We start from the raw sequence: 19,315 nt of genomic DNA on the forward strand, positions 1-19,315 counted from the left end.
AAGTCAAAAGGTAATGTACCAAAGTCTATTTTCTGTAGAGATATAATTGAAAGATATGACAATGTTTCCAGTGGTCACATAATTGTTAAAAGTTATCACAGAAAACAGGTTCATGTGCAGGGGAAAACTTAGCACCTCAAAATTTGCCAATTAATGGAGAGTGAACTTGGTAGATGTGCGTGTTGTTAGCCGTCCTACATCACAATGTAACTCCAAAAGATTTTTTGTTCTGCTGCTCTTATGAACCTATTCCCTTTATTTACGTATTAGGTGGTACTATGGTATTTTATGCCTCTATTTTTGGGCTTCAGAGATTTTGTGTAGCATGCGAGTTGCTAATTTTCTCTAGTTATGATACGAAAGTCCACTGAACATACCGAAGAGCAAATGTAATGGCCTAAATATCCCAAATGTGTAATTGCATGAAATCCCACATTTTCTTGGACTGACATGGATATCTGCAGTTAATCAACCTATCAAAAGTTTCATGCGATATGCAACAGACAGTGCAGTATTCTTACATCTGTTATGATTTTGTAGAATGTTAACATGAGAGAAATGTTGGGAATTGGCTCGAAACTGATGACTATGTCATTAGAGGTTGAAGTATGCTAACAGCTTTTACTGCACTGTAAAATATGATAAGGAATTGCTTGATTGCATTTAACCAGTAATTAAATGTTCATGTTGCTGGAATTGTGCAAATATTACAGAGTTGCACAAAATATGACATATATGCAGTATATATTCTAGGTAATTCAAAACTGTGGGAACTATAAATTTTGTTAAAAACTGTTCCATTACTGAGATTTCAATTTTTGTGTACACTACAATTTATTCTATGGTATATATCCACTGGAACATGCCTTTTTCTTTCATAACAATCCGTCCAAATGTTTTATTCTTTTAATATTGAGGCTGACTATTATAAATTATACATGAAGTATTTTAAATTTTTGTGTTTTATATAAATAAAAAGTATAATGTTAGTTGAATACAATCAGTCAGAAACAAAGATTGTGTTCTTTGTTCCTTCTGTCATTTTACCTATGGCTGTCATTAAATAATTCAGTTTTATGGAGTCACAATTATTACCAAGAAACAGAAACAAAGTGCAAGTTTTTAATATGTTCATGTATTTTCAGTTAACATTTGACTCCGTATTTAGTACATGATTAAGGAATTAGATTTTTTGACAGTTTAAAACTCAAGTTCTAACTGTTACTGTGTAGAGTGTATATTTTTAAATACAACCATGTATTTCTTGGAGATATATAAACTTTGTACTACCTTACCAATACCTGCAATTACATATGAATCTAATCCCTGAAGTAACCCAATTTGGAGCTTATATTCTTTGTCAAAACAGTCATCATTGCGTAAGAGATAACACAGGTCTGGAGATTCAAAAAAATGTCTGATTAAGTTTGATGAATCTTTAGGTTCCCACATATACATCTGAGAAATCATGCATAGCACATACTACAGGCAAATCCCATGCGGCAGGGAATCTCTGAATACAATGGAATTGGCTAGCTGGGCTAGTAGCCAAGCAGATGTTTTACATGATCTGCTGCTCCTCTGCAGACTTGCACTTCAAAGCTGTATCAAGTGCTTCTCTTAACGTTCAGGATAACTTGGCTATCTCGAGCCCAATAAATTGTGCTAATTGAAACTAACTATCCCATCATTTTATGTCTCCTAATAACAGAGATTGCTGATCTTGATTTGTTTCTGTCTAAAACATTTTCGTTTAACACAGTACTTTTTTCATTCAGTAGTGAGGAACTCCTGAGTTAGTTTACTGCATATATATTTCAGTAAAGGGCATCTGAACAATGTACATTATGTTTTGTGCTAATAGAACAGATCTTAATCTAAAGTACTATTTTCCACCAATTTTAAATGAGTAAGTAACAGTATTATGAAAAGGAAAAGACTGGGTCTGATGGTGGAATAGAGAGCTGTTTAGTGCTAGAATGGGAGCAGGGACGGGGTTGCATGGGTAAGAACTATGACTAACAAATTTTGAGGCCAGGATGGTTATGGGAACATAGGATATATTGCAGGGAGAGTTCCCACTGGTGAAATTCAGAAAAGCTGGTGTTGGTGAGAAGGATCCAGATGGCACAGGCTGTGAAGCAGTCATTCAAATGAAGAATGTTGTGTTGTTTGGTGTGCTCACAGCAACAGGGTGGTCCAGCTGTTTCTTGGCCATTTATGTGGACAGATAGCTTGTTGGTTGTCATGTCCATGTAGAATGCAGCACAGTGGTTGCAGCTTGCAGATCATGTGACTGGTTTCATAGGTAACCCTGTCTTCGATGGGAGTAGGTCGTGGTGGTGGTGGTGGTGGTGGGAGGATGTACGGAACAGGTCCTGCATCTAGGTCTATTACAGGAATATGATCCATGAGGCAAGGGGGTTAGGAGCAGGGGTTGTGTAGGGATACCTCTGTGGGAGGGGTGGGACATATAATGGGTAGGACATTTCTCATTTCAGGACACAAGAGGCAGTTGAAACCCTGTTGGAGGATTTAATTCAGATCTCCAATCCAGGGCAGATTTCCATTAAATGAGTAAGTGATTTACAATCTGGCACATCCATTTTTACACTTATGATTTACCAGTCACATCTCTCTCTCTCTCTCTCTCTCTCTCTCTCTCTCTCTCTCTCTCTCTCTCTCTCTCTGTGTGTGTGTGGTGTGTGTGTGTGTGTGTGTGTGCAAGTAGTATTAAGATTGCACATGTATGCACAGGAATTTGAGATTGTAACAGAATACATGGACAGACTCATATCTGTGAGCTGATATTTACACCTATTACCCAATTCTGTATAACACAAAGAACAACAACCACCATGTGACTGGATGATAACATCACTGAGCTTCAGAAACAGGTAAGCTCAGTATCTTTCTCTCTCTTGCGTATTTCTGCTCATGAATACCTCTCCTCAGAATTAAGTGTTGATTGGACAAAAATTATGTATTCCCTAGTTTGGTAACAAAGTTATTTATGTAAACAGTCATGTATTACTGGCACATTTCCTGATTAGCTGAAGTATGCTCGGTTAAGCCTTCTATAAGAAAGAAGATTAAAGTAGTGCCACCAAAGTGAATTCTAATTTCACTTTTGCCAGCATTTTCAAAAATTTCAGAGATGGTAACAAAGGAATTGAAAGGATTCTCATATTAAGAAGGCTATTTACACACACTGCAAGAATGTAGTTAATACAGTGATAAATTACAGACTACAGGTATATTCTGTGGTCTGTCGGAGGCAAGTGACTAAAAGACAATATCCATTTAACAAAATTAGAATATTTCATTGCAACAAGAAGTGTCACAAATTGTTTCAAACTGTTTATGTTACAGGAAACAAAGGCAACCAATAAAGCAGACTCCTGTATTGAAATATCAGTAACACTTTGAGCCCCTTACTTTTTTCCCATGAATAACATGTCTTCAGTAACTTTACAAGATATCAAGTTTGTTTTGTTTTCAGGTGACTAGAATATTGCAGTAAATAACAACAAAGCAAGTAGAATCTTTAAAGGTCAGTTAAATTTTTGTGGATGTCAATAAATAGTCTTTCGCCAATTTATTATCCTTAAAACATTGAAAAGGCACACTATATGCAGTCCAGAACATTTAACACCTGTATGTGCCTAAAACATGAAAAGCAGATACTTGAGATTACAACTTGATAATAAATTCATTTCGGAGGAGCCTAAAAAATCTTACTAGCTGTGAGAATAGATGATTGTGACTTAAAAACAAAAAAAAAAAAAAAAAAACAACTTGGCCTACTTTCATTCCGTAACGCCTCACGGGATTATCTTTTTAGGGCAACTGAAAGCCAAGCTACAGTTTTCCGAGTCCATTAATGAGCAATATGAATTAACTGAGGCATTAACTCAAGAACATCCTACATAGGCCTGTTTAAGGAACTGGTTATACAAACTACCTCTTCCCAATAATTTTTTTGTAAATAAATTTGTCGTAATACAATAGGAAAGTTCTGGTAGAATGTAAATCATTAAGAATCACTGCAAAGCACACAGAAATAGAGAGAGAGAAACTTAAAAACTTTCAGAATAAACTTTTTTTGCTAGCATCAAATAAACAAAACATTTGCATTCAATTCCTTTATCTTTTTGGCAATGGATCCTTTACAAAAGTTGCCTAATTTCCCCCCCCTCCCCCCCCCCCTTTTAATTCGTGTCTGTTTTTCCTGTTTTTCACATATAATTTCAGGAGCAACTGTTGCGTCAGTTTATTTTGTGCTGCTTGTAACACTGTCCGATTCTCACACCATCCATATCACTGACTTTTAGGGCATGTTTTTCAATTTTCTCATTTGCCTCAGATAAAGGTAAGTTGCAGGCATGTAATTCCGGTTTGGTAAGCGTTTCCTCCCCTTCCAAATTTTTTTTTCTCGTTCATGAATGTTTCTTTTTACTTTTTTAAAATATTTGCTTTTATTTCTTCTTTTTTCTTCCTGTTTTCATATTCTTCTTTTCCCTCCTTACACAATCTTTGTGCAGTTGTTTTTCTACCTCAAGTCTAACTAAGTAACAATGATGAGCTGTATGACCTCTTTTTCAAAAAATCTTATATTATAGGAACTTTGCATATTTCATAATTGTATTGTTTCAATCCACCTTTGACATATTCAATTGCACCTATTCAATTCTAGGAAAGTTGTGTTGTGGTGTCTGTGGGAAAACGTAACATTAGGAAATCCTCTTTCTGGATCTGCATTACTATGTGATCATACTAATGCTGCTGTCACTGATCTCTTCAGATTTGAGAACATATCACTACATACAGAAACCTTTATGGAAAATGTTTTTTTTTTTGCCAATAATGATCAATCCTCAGCTACTTCATGGTTATCATCAATTCCTTTATAATATACAAATCACCTAGTATTGTTTGCCATTGAAGAATTTCTCACTCCTCAGGAATGATTCCAACTGATACAACTTTTACTCTCTTGCATGATTACATTGTTGACTGGCAATTTTTGGAGAATATGGTGTGTCATTTTTTCATAAAATTATCTCACACTGAGAAGAACTGACTTCTGCACTTACAATATCCATTTCATCAGTAATTTCAATTTTATTATCAAGGAGTTTCTGTGCAACAATCCCTATTTTGTAATTCTTTGATGTGAACAAAGCACTCAAGAAGAATCTTTGTCCATGATGTTATTTTGTTATGTAATTAAAGAGTCTTCACACTGAAAAACAGAAGATATGGTTGCAGAACTTCCCCCACAACTTTAAGAAAGTGTAATTGAAGTAAAACTTTGTCATAATTACTTTTTATACATCAATTAATTCTACAAAATCTTGAGTTATCTTCTATATTCCCCTCTTTAGCGCCTCAGTCAAGTATTTTTGAAGAAGCTCTGACGAAATTCTTTCAATGGACAGAATGAGTGTTAACTATCTACATTGCATATATGAGAAATTTCAGGTTTAGAAGCAGGAGATCATCCTGAATTTTCTTTAATTTGTCTATTCTTATTAGAGAATAGTTAAAAAAAGAAAACTGCTATCCATTTCCCAAAATCATGATGATCAATATGTAAAGTCAGTCAGTTGGTTCTGTATAGTTTAAAAGCTGCTTTTGCTAACCAGTAATTCTACCAAGTGCTTTATTTAAATTTGGTCCATAACTACCCAATGTGATTAAATCTCTAATGAGCAACTGACTATCAAGAGTTTGCATGATATTCTTTGAAATTTATTTTGCTGTAGCATTAGACATCAGGTAAATGTTCGAGTGACAAACTGTAAGTTCTTCACTGATAAGTCACCAGTTCCTGTAATATCAAACTTATTTTTTATTTCTCTTTTTATTAATTCAGCATGTACGAAAGTGTAAGGACCTAATTTTTGTTGGCCATCTAACAACAGTCCATTGAAACATGGCCCAATGGTATCCAATATCAAATAGGATAATTTTGATGCAGATAATGACATTTTTCCAGAAATGGTGCTATCGGGGAACACTGCCATGAGTAATTCCTTCGAGTTGTCAACAGACTTAAAGCTAAAGTTATTGCACATCACTTTCATGGTCCAAAGAAGTTCAACTTTTGTTGCATTACCCCTATTGGATCAGCAGGCTGTTATTAACAAGCTGACTTCCTGTCATTACATCCTCAGTATTCTTTTTATGCATTGCCATTTCAGAACGATTGAAGAGCCTCTGCACACCAGCAGCAGATCACCATGATCTGTTGAAAGGTGACAGATGATTTCATAGATCTTACTTGTCTGGGAATGGCCATCTTTATGGATCGCATGTGAGTCATGCTTGTAATATGGCTGTGTGGATGATTAACAGTGATTTGTGGCAATATGGCTGCAACTCCTTTCTCTAGTTATTAAGCATGGTTGTGCAGTTATGTTTCATTTTGCCTACACTGAATAAGAGCTTTACATTAGAATTTACAGTTATTCAGAGACTGTGAAATATTCTCCAGAGTTAATTGGAGACTGGAGTAGCCATTTACGATGAGAAGTAACACGTAACTCTCCAATTTTGCAGTGACAAGCATTTTTAAGCTTGTGCTATAGAAGTAGAATTGATGGGAAGTTTGTAGTAGTAGTAGTAGTAGTAGTAGTAGTAGTAGTAGTGATAAAATGGGCTCTATCTGATGTTTATGAGTTATTTATGAAGTAATTGCATGATTATTAAAACTTTTAATTTATAAACAGAATGACAACCCATTATATCCCCATCATACACTTGCTCTTCTCAGGCATATTTGTTTTCAGAAGCTCTTTGTCAACAACTGAAATATTTCTTTTATGTTTTACTGTTAGTTTGAAAGTCCATTGTTGAAACTGACAGCAGGAGTGGAGATCAGGATTGTTTATTTCCTGGTGGAAAGCATTTGTTCTAGTGCCATTGAATCTGCTGCTTCTTGTCATGGACAGGCGGTAAGTAATTGTAAAATTATGAGGTGCAGGTTCATATTTTCGCTCATATTATTACAGATTAGTAATTTGAATACTTAACTACAATATATAGGCACAAATTGGAAAATAGTACTTTATCTGCTTTGTTGTGGTACTGGCTTATATCTTTATGTACGAAATATCGTACGGTGGTCAGTAAGGGGCCATTCTCTCGCAGTTGGTCTGATTTATTTCAGATATAATTTGGAAAAGAAGAGGGATTTCCTGTTCTTGACAGAAGAAGATAATGAAACTTTGTCTGACATATTTGATACATGTCAGGAGCCTGAATTTGTACTTCTTAAGATGATGCAGGTAGTGATGCAGAAGGACAACCTGCCACTGTTCCCGGTTTAGAGAGAAGGCTCTGGGACAAACTACAGAGATAAGATCAGTAAATACTGACGGCCTTGTTGAAAATGTTACATCTTTATCCACTCAAGAGGAAAATCCCTACTGTTCCAAATCATGATCGCGGCCCCGAGTTAGGAAAGCAAGACACTGGATACAAGAAAGACTAGATCTTCACAAAAATTTGAGCTATTTTCTGAGCCTACATCTGATATAATAGAACATCTCTGCACATCAAACCACAATAGATCTTTTTTGTAAAGTTTTTGATGCTGATTTGGTTGAGATTCTGACGAGAGAGACAGTAAAATATGCTGCTCAAAAGGGTCACAAAATACAAATAAGTCATAATGGCATCTATAAACACGTCGCTATTTTGCTGTTATCTGGATATTGTAAGGTCATGCGTAGACCTACATTGAAAAAGAAGTTTATAAGGTTCAGCCATTAATTTCACATGTAAATAAGAAATTTCAAGACATCACAGAGCCTCTAGTGTGAAACTTCTCCTTGGATGAGGCCATAGAACCTTATTAATGCCACCACTCTGTGAAGCAGTTTGTAAGAGGCAAGCCAATTCGCTATGGTTTCAAATGGTGGTGTTTAGCTACATCTAATGGATATCTCATGAAATTTGTCATTTGTTCTTTATTATTACAATGTCTTACTTTATTCATGTAATACAGAATGGTTATTTTGTTGACTCTATTATATGAATTTGCCATGCATACTTGATGTATAAATAAATAATGTAACCTTAAAATATAAATAAAATTAACATTAAAATACCTGGAAATTATCATTGTAACTTTTCTTCATTTATTCGTGTAATAAATGTTTATCATAAAAAATTCAACATATTACTTGTGTAATGGCCCATCGTATGATATATCATAAGTTAAAATGTTATGAATTTAAGGCCACCATCATAAATTAACATTCATTATGTGATTATTAACCCCTGTGAGTAGGGATATAATGGGTTAAGAGGATACTGTAATTTAAATGTTCAGAGCAAATATATTACACAGCTATACTTGGGTCCCTTGTCACTTCATATAATCTGAGTCTCCCTCAAACATGTCACTATCGCAAATGAGTTATGTGAATCCTTGCTGCAGAACTATAAGACTACAGTAATGAATAAAAAAGAATTGAGAACTTTTTAGCACACTGGGAATACGTACATAACCTCCTTGGTGTCCAGTGGATACTGTAATATATTCTGTAAAGTAACCTACAGTTCCCAAGGCAAGCATTTCAAAACTAGTTCAGTAAGTTATACTTCTCATTATTTCAAATTAATTTTTTCAAGTATTCATGGGGATACAGAAATCAACTGCCACTGCCACTAAACACAGCAGTTCGTTTTCCATAGCAGAATTTCTCAACCCGGTGGCATTCGTAATACCGATTGAAATTGGTGTGTCAAGGTGAGTGACCAATTGCAGGCAATATTGCATGCAACAGGTCACTGAAATCCATCACTCGTGTGGAGCCCATAAAGGGATTTCTTGGGAACTGTAGTTTACTTTACAAATTTTATTATATTTTTCACTTGGTGCCAACTGGGATGTGTACATCTTTCCAGCATGCCAATACAATTTGTTTTACATTTATTAGTCCTCAGTTTCCTTTTTACTCATTAGTCTTATAGTTTCACTGCAAGTACTTACACAATTTACTCAATGTGTCTATGGAGATGTCAACAGCGACGCTACTGATTACCGAACTCTTGTTATAAATTGTATGAGAGAATTTGATTATATTAAATGACACAGGACTTGAGTGTAACTGTGTATTAGATCTGACCTAAATGTCCTCTTAATATTATGGGAGGTACATATGGCATTCTGTTTAGAAGTTAAAAACTTTAATAATGTGTAATAATTACGTGAATCACTCAAGACCATAAGATGGAGCCCACTGTATTGCACTATTACTATGACCTTTCATCAATTCTATTTGTATAGCCCAAGCTTCAAAATGTTAATCACTGCAAAATCTGAGGTGTATTTTGTATTACTTCTAGATATAAATGGCAAATTCAGTTTCCACGTCACTTCTTGGAGTAGTTGATGGTCCCTCGATAACTATAAATTTTAATGTACATTTCTTCCTTAACTTAGGCATGCCAAAACTAAACAAAACTGCACAAACACACATAATAAACAGAGAAACAAGTCACAGCCATGTGCCATGTTGCCACACTGCTGCTAACTACCCAGGAAGCCATATTGTGTGTATGAGTCACAAGCAATCCATCAGATTGCCTGAGATTTCAATGGGAACCGTGATCAGCAACTGATGGCTGCGATTTGCACATGCATGTGTGATATATGAAGTGATCAGATCTCTGATCTGTCAGTCTTTTGGGGGCTCTTAAGAAACTGAAGTCCACATTTTTCTTGAAATATTTACACAGCACACTACATTTGGAATCAGAAATATCACACCAGGCCCAAAGAAAATGCCCATTGTACTCCTTGACCTTCAACTTTACTTCAATAAAAGAGGTTAGATTCTTTAGCGTTTTATACTTCATGTAAAAGCTAAGAATAAACATGCTAAAACATTTGTTTCTCATGCTAAAAACAATGAGTATTGGGTTTTGACTTCAAAGTTTATAGAAAACATTAATTACTTCACTCTCTTTAACACCACAAATGCATACAATTTATGCATATGGAAGGCTGTGAATATGTATTTCTGTAATTGCTGTGCAATTGTCACGTAACTGTTCAACCATTCTCTCTCTCTCTCTCTCTCTCTCTCTCTCTCTCTCTCTCTCTCTGTGTGTGTGTGTGTGTGTGTGTGTGTGTGTGTGTGTGTGTGTGTGTGTGTGTGTGTGTGGGGCCCACCAAAACAAATCTGACAGTAACTGCGGGCTCATGGTGGTGACACCATGTGCAAGAGTGCTAATGTGTCTGGCATACAGATTTACACAGTATGTTCAACAGTCACAACGTTTTGTTAGCTGTAAATGATGTTGCCCTCTAACAATAATAATGGGTACTACACTACACATACTTTTAAATTACAGGAAATGCAAAATTAAAATGTAAAAATGAAACCATTATTTTTTAAGCTAAGAATAAAAATACCAAAAAAGTAGGAAGAGTAGAGGATATAAAGGAAAGTACCAGTATTACTACTTTATTAGTGAAATTAGGAGAAATATAATGTCCACCTGAAGGCAATTGCACTTGGGTCAACCCATCTGGATGGCTGACATTATTTTCAAAAAATTGGGTCCAAAAGGTAAGCAATTAAACTGGCAAAGCCCGAAGATGATATTGAACACCAAGAAATTCTGAGAAGCTGTGTCCAATAGCAACCACAAGTACGAGTCACGCAAGTTGATGCATGAAAAATACTTGCCCCTGGCAACTTTGCCAACTCCTCCTCTGAGGGTGCATTTTTCCAGCTTGCAACAAAGGTCATTTCCCAGAAGATGGCTCAAAACTGCCTACAGATTTCATAAATGTTCCTCGTGCTAAGAGTCCATTACGGGGATGCCACTGAGATAGTTTGTACAATATGGAATCTCCTAAACCAACAGCTCCAAATCATTGATGAATTCCCAGCACAGATGAGATTCCAAAAGGCGAATGCCAAAACAGAATGTTCAGTATCAAGAAATTCTGGGAAGGTGCATCCAATGGCAACTGCAAATATGTGTTGTGCAAGCTAATGTGTGAAAAATACTTGCCCCCAACAACTTCGCCTGCAACTCATCCAGACACGGAATTGGATACAAGTCTGCAATACATTGCACATTGACTGACTGTTTAAAATCACCACCCAGGGGCAAGGCACCAGGTGGTATCTGAATCACCACCAAAGGCCCACTGACTCGATGAAACAGGGGAAACGATGCAGAGATGCTGCGAATGCTGCAGCTCAGCCTTGTTTTAATTGTACATGGTGAAGAGAATAGGGTGGAGGTGACAAAATTTGTGTATCACTGACAGCTTAAGTAAGACATGTGCCTCAAAATTTTCTGCCCAAAACAAGGCATTCTTAAGAAGCTGGTTATACAACCATAGTAAAAAGTCCTAATCTGGAAATAGAACCGATTGAAACACTAAATGTGCTTTTTCAACTATCTGGAAGCCAAAATCAGAATAGGTACGTAACCCAAAAATATTTTGCGCAAGCCATGCATTTATCACTAACAATTTAAGCTGCCATTCCACATCATGTTAAGGTGCCAAGGAGAATTGCCCCATCAAATAAATACACTGTTTAGTGTAAGACACAGCATGATGTAGTGGCCACTGCAACACAGATTAGCCCAATGCTATCTAAGTTAAACAGACTGACTATTGCTCCTGTGTCTACGTGAAATGAAATCAGTTGACCATCCATTACCAGCAACAGCAGAATGCACTGGGGTGAAGCTTTCAGTGTGTCAGAGACATCCTGTAAGTTCACTCAAAGCACTGTTGACCATCCCGTGACTTGCCGATGGTCACAAACTGTTGCCAAATGGCCTGTTTTGTGGCAGACCCCACACATGGTCGCTGCCGAAGGAGAACAACACAAAGAATCTAAACAACATCATGAGCAGGGATTAAACAGTTCAGTTGACACATTCCGGCAAAGCCCAGTAAGAGCAGTGAATGGCAGCATCATGTTGTCACTGCACTTGACTTATGAACGGCATCAACACAAGGCTCAATGAACGGCAAGGCTGCCTGGCTCATCCAATGGGACACTGGGGGCTGTTTACCATGTGGGTGTAATCCCCCCCCCCCCCCCCCCCCCCGTCAGTTGTCTGAAAGTATACCCCTTACTGCTGTCGTAAGTTAATGCCATTCAGCAGTCTTAGGAACTTCCGCTAAATATAGTTTGCACAAGGCCAATGCTCTAGTTTGGACCTGGGTGTCAGGTGTTAATTGGATGATCACATTTCTAATTAGTGATTGACATACGAGGTAGCACAATGGGACACTCAAACCAACACTTGAGCAAGAGACCTTGCTGGTTGGTGATTCACATCGCATACAACTGCCCAGGGTACTTGTGGTGCTGGTTGAACTGTAACCATTTGGCCAACACATGGGTTTGATGGCAAAAATACTGCATCAACTATTAACTTGATGAACTTAAGTTTCACAGGGTACATAGATAGCTTCAAATCCTGTACAACTCCATATAATTCCACACTGCTGGACAATAACAAGGCAGCATTATCAACTAGATCAATGATAAGCATTTGGCATAGGTAATTTTCCCAGCTTCCTGTAGCCTCACTGAAACCAGCAAACAACAGATGTAAGAAACAACCTCTGCCAGCACCTGCACTGGTGTCAAAATGAGTACAGAGAAATTCTGTTTGAGCAGTTCCTGCACCTGCTGTTGCCGTGTTGGAACATGTGTTAGAATGTCCACCATCACCACTTTAGTACCTGTACATGGTGTGACAATGCTGCAAACCATCACTGTTGACTTGAATGTAAATTTTACAAATGGACAGTGGCTTGACAAGAAGCTGGGAGCTGAACCCTGCAAGAGGGAACAAAACTATGTGGGAGCAGAGTCTGAACACCACATAGAGATGAAGCACGGAGATAAAAACAAACATGAAGAAATCTCATTAGTATGCAGAAAACAGGGCATGGTGTGATGTGAGGGACTGCTCTAGAGTAGTTGAAGCCAGTGAAAGAACTGCCGGGTCAGACCTATTGCTGTGAGCAGCTAAACACCTGAGTCAGTGGCCCCGCACGTTCCATGCTTTGTGTGTACCATCCATGAAAGTGTTCTGCACTATGCCGGTCTGTTAAACATGCCAGCTCACTGCATCAGACAATGTCTGCTGGTGGGGATACTAAAACAAGCTTTCCAATATTTATTTTTTATATGTTTGTGTAGTTGGAGAGATGAAAATAATGACATTCTTGAATGAAATCCACAAGAAGCCCTTTGAGATATAATGAGAGGAAGGACCTGGAGATGGTGTTTCAATAGTGAAGATTGAATCTTGAGGGGAAAGTAACATAAAAAGAAACAAATGATTATTTTTTTTACTAAACAGCAGCTCCAGTTGCATAAAGTGTGTATAATCAGAATGATGACAGTCTGCTACACTGGGTGCTGTGAATTAAAATATCCTTTTATTTTGTGATCACCAGTACTGTGCAGCTTCAGCTTTGTAGCCATTTCAAGCAAGTCTGAAATACATACCGATGTGACATAGTTAAAATACATAAATCAGAACAACCATTGGCTGTCCAGTTGACTGAACAAGTAATGACAGATCTGTATTTTAACTGTATACGCCTTGTACATATTTCAGACTCGCTCAAAAATGGCTACAGAGTTTGAACTGTGCTGAGTAGTGGTGATCATTGATATTTTAATCTGATCCATTACAGCCAATGCAGCAGATTGTTATAATTCACAACATTTGATCTGCCTGTGGAGCCTATTGCAGCTGAAATACTGTATACATTCACAGTATTCATTTTGTTCCCTAGGCCATTATTATATGTTGAACTCTGAGAAAGTTCGTCAAGATAAACACTAAAGCTGTAGTTACACCAGTGTGACTTCCTGTGTTCACTAGGCACATGCAGCCATAGCATGAATAACAAGGAGGCACACAACCTGTTGCAAAGTTGTGAATGCCTCTGAACTGTGCACATGGGACTAAGGAGTTTCCCCATATCAGATGAGGAGACATGGGCCTCTAATCGCGAGCAGAACAAGCACAGCCACATGGCTGCTAGCCACAAGATGCACAGTTGTAAACACACCTTTACATAGCAAAACTGTATCATCAACAACAAAAAATGGAAACCACAGAAGGACATAGACATAAATACTTAAAATTGGATTCAGTTTATCAGTTTTTCAAAATACCCACCATCTACTGCAATACATATTTGCAGTTGCTGGTAGAAAGACCTCTGGACAGACTGAAAAATTCCTTTGATATCATGGTATATGCTGCAACAATGCAATGTTTCAAATCCCCTTTGAGTTGTCTGAACTTGTGAATTTACTTCATCTTTGAGTTTATCGCAGTGAAGAAAGTCCATCAAACCATGTGAACATGCAGACCATCTGATAATGTGCTGAGTTTGCTATACAGTGACCAGGAAATAGTTGACTGAAAGAGTAGTGAGCCAGGCACCCATCATGCTGGTACCACATAGATAGGTGACCCAATAACCCATATTCCTTACATTCAGCATTCCCACGATTTGGAAAGGTAGTTTCATGAGGGTAGATAATTCTTTGAAGAAAGAGTCTATCATCCTGATGTCGCATCAGGACTGAGTGGCAGACTCACTTGTCCTCTCTACATAGCATTGTAGTGTCCTTCCAGTAGCAATTTTTTTTGCTCAGTTGCTGAGTTGTAATTGCTGTTTAACACCATCTCTGGCAATATCACTGTGCATGCATATTAGGAGTTCTCTTCATGTTTCTTTTGCTGTCTTCACAGGAAGTAGAAGATCTAGTTTCTCTTGGTTCGTGCAAGGCATTTATTTTTTCCAGGACTCAACAGTCATGAATGGTACAGACAGAATGAAATCTTCATTTCCTCTGTGCCCCTTCTGTACTGATATTGCCAAGGGTACAATACTGTTCCTCCTCATCTGACATTACATATTTCTTTATTGGTTGCGAAATCCAACTTTCATGTAACAAAGCAATCAGTTTCATGTTCATAACAGGTAAAAGTTCTAAATATTGTAATTTCTCTGAAACTCCTAATTGGATTTTGAAGAATGGAACCTGTTGAATTAGTTTCTTTTAGAACAATGGTCCTCACAGCAGAACTTATTACAGTTCAATTTGATAACATGAAGTTCACAGTAATATCTTTATAATTATGTAACTACAAAAATAGACTATATACCATTTAGTGAGGACTTGGGGAAGTCCTCACTAAATGGTATATAGTCTATTTTCGTAGTTATATACCGGGTGAAAGCAGAATTAGCACATATGAAAAAGCAGTCCTGGAAATATTTGAGGTGAGCATCTTAGCCGAATCACCCTAATATACGGGGTGAGTCAGGAGGAGAGGTACATGCTTTGAGGGATGATAGTATTAGTGACTCTGAACAAAAAACATCATATGGATGTATTCCCTATTCCGAATGGCTTCTGAGATAGAACACATTTAATATCACTTTTGTACATTTTTCTTGAATAACTCTAAATCTGCATCCTCCAGCAGAAATGTGTCACAGTGCAAAATTAAACTATATTAAATTACCTACAAAAAAAGGGCTTATTAATTTTTTTCTCTAGAACTAATGGTGTGTGTGAAGAGAGCACGAGAATGTTGAAACTTGCTCAATGCACATGGACTGTAGCTTATGTAGTTTTCATATGCCAGTTTGAGGTAGAAAATTGAGAGGACAATTTGATATGGGAAACTTATGGTCTATCAAGCTGGGAAACTACCTCAAATTGGCCTACAAAAACTATGTAAGCTACAGCACATGCACGTCGAGCAAGTTTTTCAACATTCTCACACTCTCTTCACACAAACCATTAGTTCTAGAGAAAAAAATGAACAGGACCTTTTTTGTAGGAAATTTAATATAGTTTAATTTTGCACTGCAACACATTTTTGTTGAAGGGTGCAGTTTTTGAGTTATTCAAGAAAAATGTGCAAAACTGATATTAAATGTGATCTATCTCAGAAACCATTCAGAATAGGGTATATGTCCATATGAAGTTTTTGTTGAGAATCACTAATACTATCACCCCTCAAAGCATGTACCTTCCCTCCTGACTCATCGTGTATAACATAGTGCACATAAAGAGGTGTAAAGATCAGTACTGTTGAATACACGATTGCCGAACAATCACTGGACACAGTCATGTCCACAAAATACGTATGACAGATTCACTGGAATAATCCTTAGAAACTGTAGACTACCCACAAAGCAGGTAGCTTACACAACCCTTAAACTTGTGCTATAAAAACAACGTAGCATCTTAAAAAATGCATTAAGTTCACGTAGTATAATTATGAATAATGTTTGTAATTTATTTGCATGAAACGTAATTATATGCATAGCAATTGGTAGTACAATACAATAGTATACAATCTAATTTTACTTTATAACAGTAAATGTAGTTGAAATTATTTGACATAATAATACTTTAGATTTTAGTTTCCACAGTAGGCTATAGAAGCACTGCTCAATGAGCCACGATTTTAGATGTTTTTTGAATGTCTCTCCAGTTATTACCTTCAGTTCATTTGGCAGTGCATTGAAGTATTTTGCTCCATTAATATATGGACACTCTGCAGTTTTTTTTCAGTTTTCTGTGTGTCATGCGGTAATTTTGTACTTGTCTAGCATTGTGATCATGAATTTCTGCATTACAACATGTATATTTCTTATCATCTACAGTTAATACTATTGCTTCAAACCATATACATAGAATAGATGGTCAGAATTTTAAATTCTATAAACAATCCCTTACAAGATGTGCTAGCATCTTTTTTGCCTAATATTCTCAAGGCTCTTTTCTGGAGTTTAAATACTTGGTCTACGTGAGTTGTGGAAGCCCCACCCCACAATGAAAGACCATATGCTAGAAATGGGTGTATTGAACCAAAATACATCATCCTCATTGTTTGGGTATTGACATATGGAGCTATTTTTCTTATAACATATAGGCTAGATGATAGCCTTGCACATACATTGTCAATTTGTTGTGTCCATAGTGGTTCGCTATCTATGCATATACCTACGAATTTACACACTCACTGCAGATTTTCCCTAAAATATTACTATTTTGAGAAATGTTGCATAACTTGTCATAATTGAAATGTATATCCACAGAAATATATAAATCCTGCACACCAGGAATCATGTTAGGAGCCAGAGTGACCAGGACACACTGGTGGAACAGAAGTTATTTCTTAGCTTGTATCTGTGTGATCGATTAATTCTATGATTTCAGGTGTTCAGTCAGGTGGTTGATTCCATTAGAGGTTGGGGAAGTTGGACTAAATGACAGACAAGCACAAATAAAACCCCCAACAACTATGTTTTAAAACCAAATGGTGATACTGCGATATACATAGAAACATTTTTTAAAAAAGTAACACTGATATGAAAGTAGAACACATTATGCATTTATATTTTTTGTGTATGTTTAAGGGTGACTCACTCCAGGTAGTAAAAAATGGTAAGATTGTCACTTATCGTTGAGCCACTGAATCTTTCTTTGACTGGATGATATGCATAAGTAAATTTCTCAGATATGTTTTTCATTTCTATTTCGTTATGTTATTTGCACTAGTTTTTATTCTTTCTGCCATTTTGTCTGATGTAACATGCTATACATTGAGTTGCATTGGATTTGGGATGTGGGCAGAAAAGATCAAACAAGTGGGAAAGGCATGATATTGATTTAATTATTAACTGTCACTTCCACAATTTGTTCAATATGAACACCGGAACATGGACAAGATGCTGCATCTCTAAAATGGCATGATCAACAGTTCCTTGAAGCAGTTCCAGCAGAGTCTGACCAACCTGTTCCTGTACTGGTCTTCAGACCAGGTAGCGACCGAGTGTGTCCCTGGTAAATGTTCTTTTTAGATATTCACAGAGTCAAAAGTCAACAAGGATTCAGATCAACTAATTTTGCAGGCCTTGCATCTGGCAAACCTCTGGAGACAACACATTAATGGGAGGTGGTGTTAAGCAGATCTGTGAGTGACATGAGGTGTTGCCTCATCTTGCACAAAAACAGTGGTTTCCACACAGTTGAACTCTTCAGAAGCATGAATCAAATGATATAGGAGGAGGCCTTGACAGCGTGCAGACATCGGGGTACACCTGACAAGCTCTCTAGGTGTCTTCTCTCCAATGAAGAATGGACTGAGAATAAAGGTTGTTGTGAATCCACAGTGCACAGTCACACATGATGAGTGCAGTGGCACTTGTGCACAACAGAAAATTTAACAGTACCCCAAATTCAGCAGTTCTGTGTCCTCACTGCACCCTTTTGTGTAAAATATGCCTCATCACTCTACAGAATACTGCCCAGCCAACTTCGATCTCTGTCAGATCTGAAGAGAGAATTCAGAACATTGCCGCAGATCATGAGGTTTCAGTTGCTGCACCATGTGGATGCTGCACAGGTACCAGTGTAATACAGACTGCAGAACTTGCCATACTGTTGATTATAGGATGAACAATTCTTGTTACACTACATGAGCAATGGAACCTCTTTATTAACTTCCCCCAGGATAGGATGCCTTGCTCTTCCAGGTGTCACATAAAGCTCACCTGTGTTTGTGAATATCGTCGTCATTGTCGTCGTCATCTTTAAACCATTGCTTTATTATCAACTTAACTGTGACAAGAAGCACACCGATAATATACTTGAACATTACTGGACCGCTTTTCCTGCTCAGCTGCATTAACTTACATTTTTCCACATTTAGAGCAAGCAGCCATTCATCACAGAAAATAGAAATTCTGTCCAAATCATCCTGCATGCCCCTACATCCGCACAATGACTTTTGTATACACTACAGTGTCATCCCTACGTCCAAGAAGCATGTTATATAAAATTATAATTGTTCTTCACAAGAAGAGAGACATACAAGACAAAAAGAAGTCCATCACTCTCCACTCCACAGTTCGCAAGTTGTCCACAAACTTAATCGACAACTGCTTAAAAAATACATTTTAAACAGGCAAATAAATGTAACTCACTACTTGTGATTAACAAATGAAATTACAGATTAGAACAGCAGCTATCAGGTGGTATAATGTGGACCAAGTTTCTTAGATTTAGAGAAATTTTTTCAATCAATTCTGACAATATCTTTACCAAAACCCCCTGGGAAACAAGGCAAAAAATCAGTATGTTATTATACTGAAGGAAACATACATTGAAGAGCCAAAGAAACTGCTACATCTGCCTAATATCATGTAGGACCCCCAGGAACATACAGAAGTGCCGCAAGCATGGACTTGACTAATGTCTGA

The 19,315-nt window shown here is 37.1% G+C and overlaps 1 protein-coding gene across 1 annotated transcript in view; it reads right to left on the reverse strand.

The window, feature by feature from the left end:
• The window catches only part of LOC124775803 (uncharacterized sugar kinase YeiI-like), a 281,535-nt gene that overhangs the window by 188,090 nt on the left and 74,130 nt on the right, over window positions 1-19,315 (reverse strand). The window lies entirely within an intron of this gene.

Source organism: Schistocerca piceifrons, chromosome 2, assembly GCF_021461385.2.
Source record: "Schistocerca piceifrons isolate TAMUIC-IGC-003096 chromosome 2, iqSchPice1.1, whole genome shotgun sequence".
Taxonomy (NCBI): Eukaryota; Metazoa; Arthropoda; class Insecta; order Orthoptera; family Acrididae; genus Schistocerca; species Schistocerca piceifrons.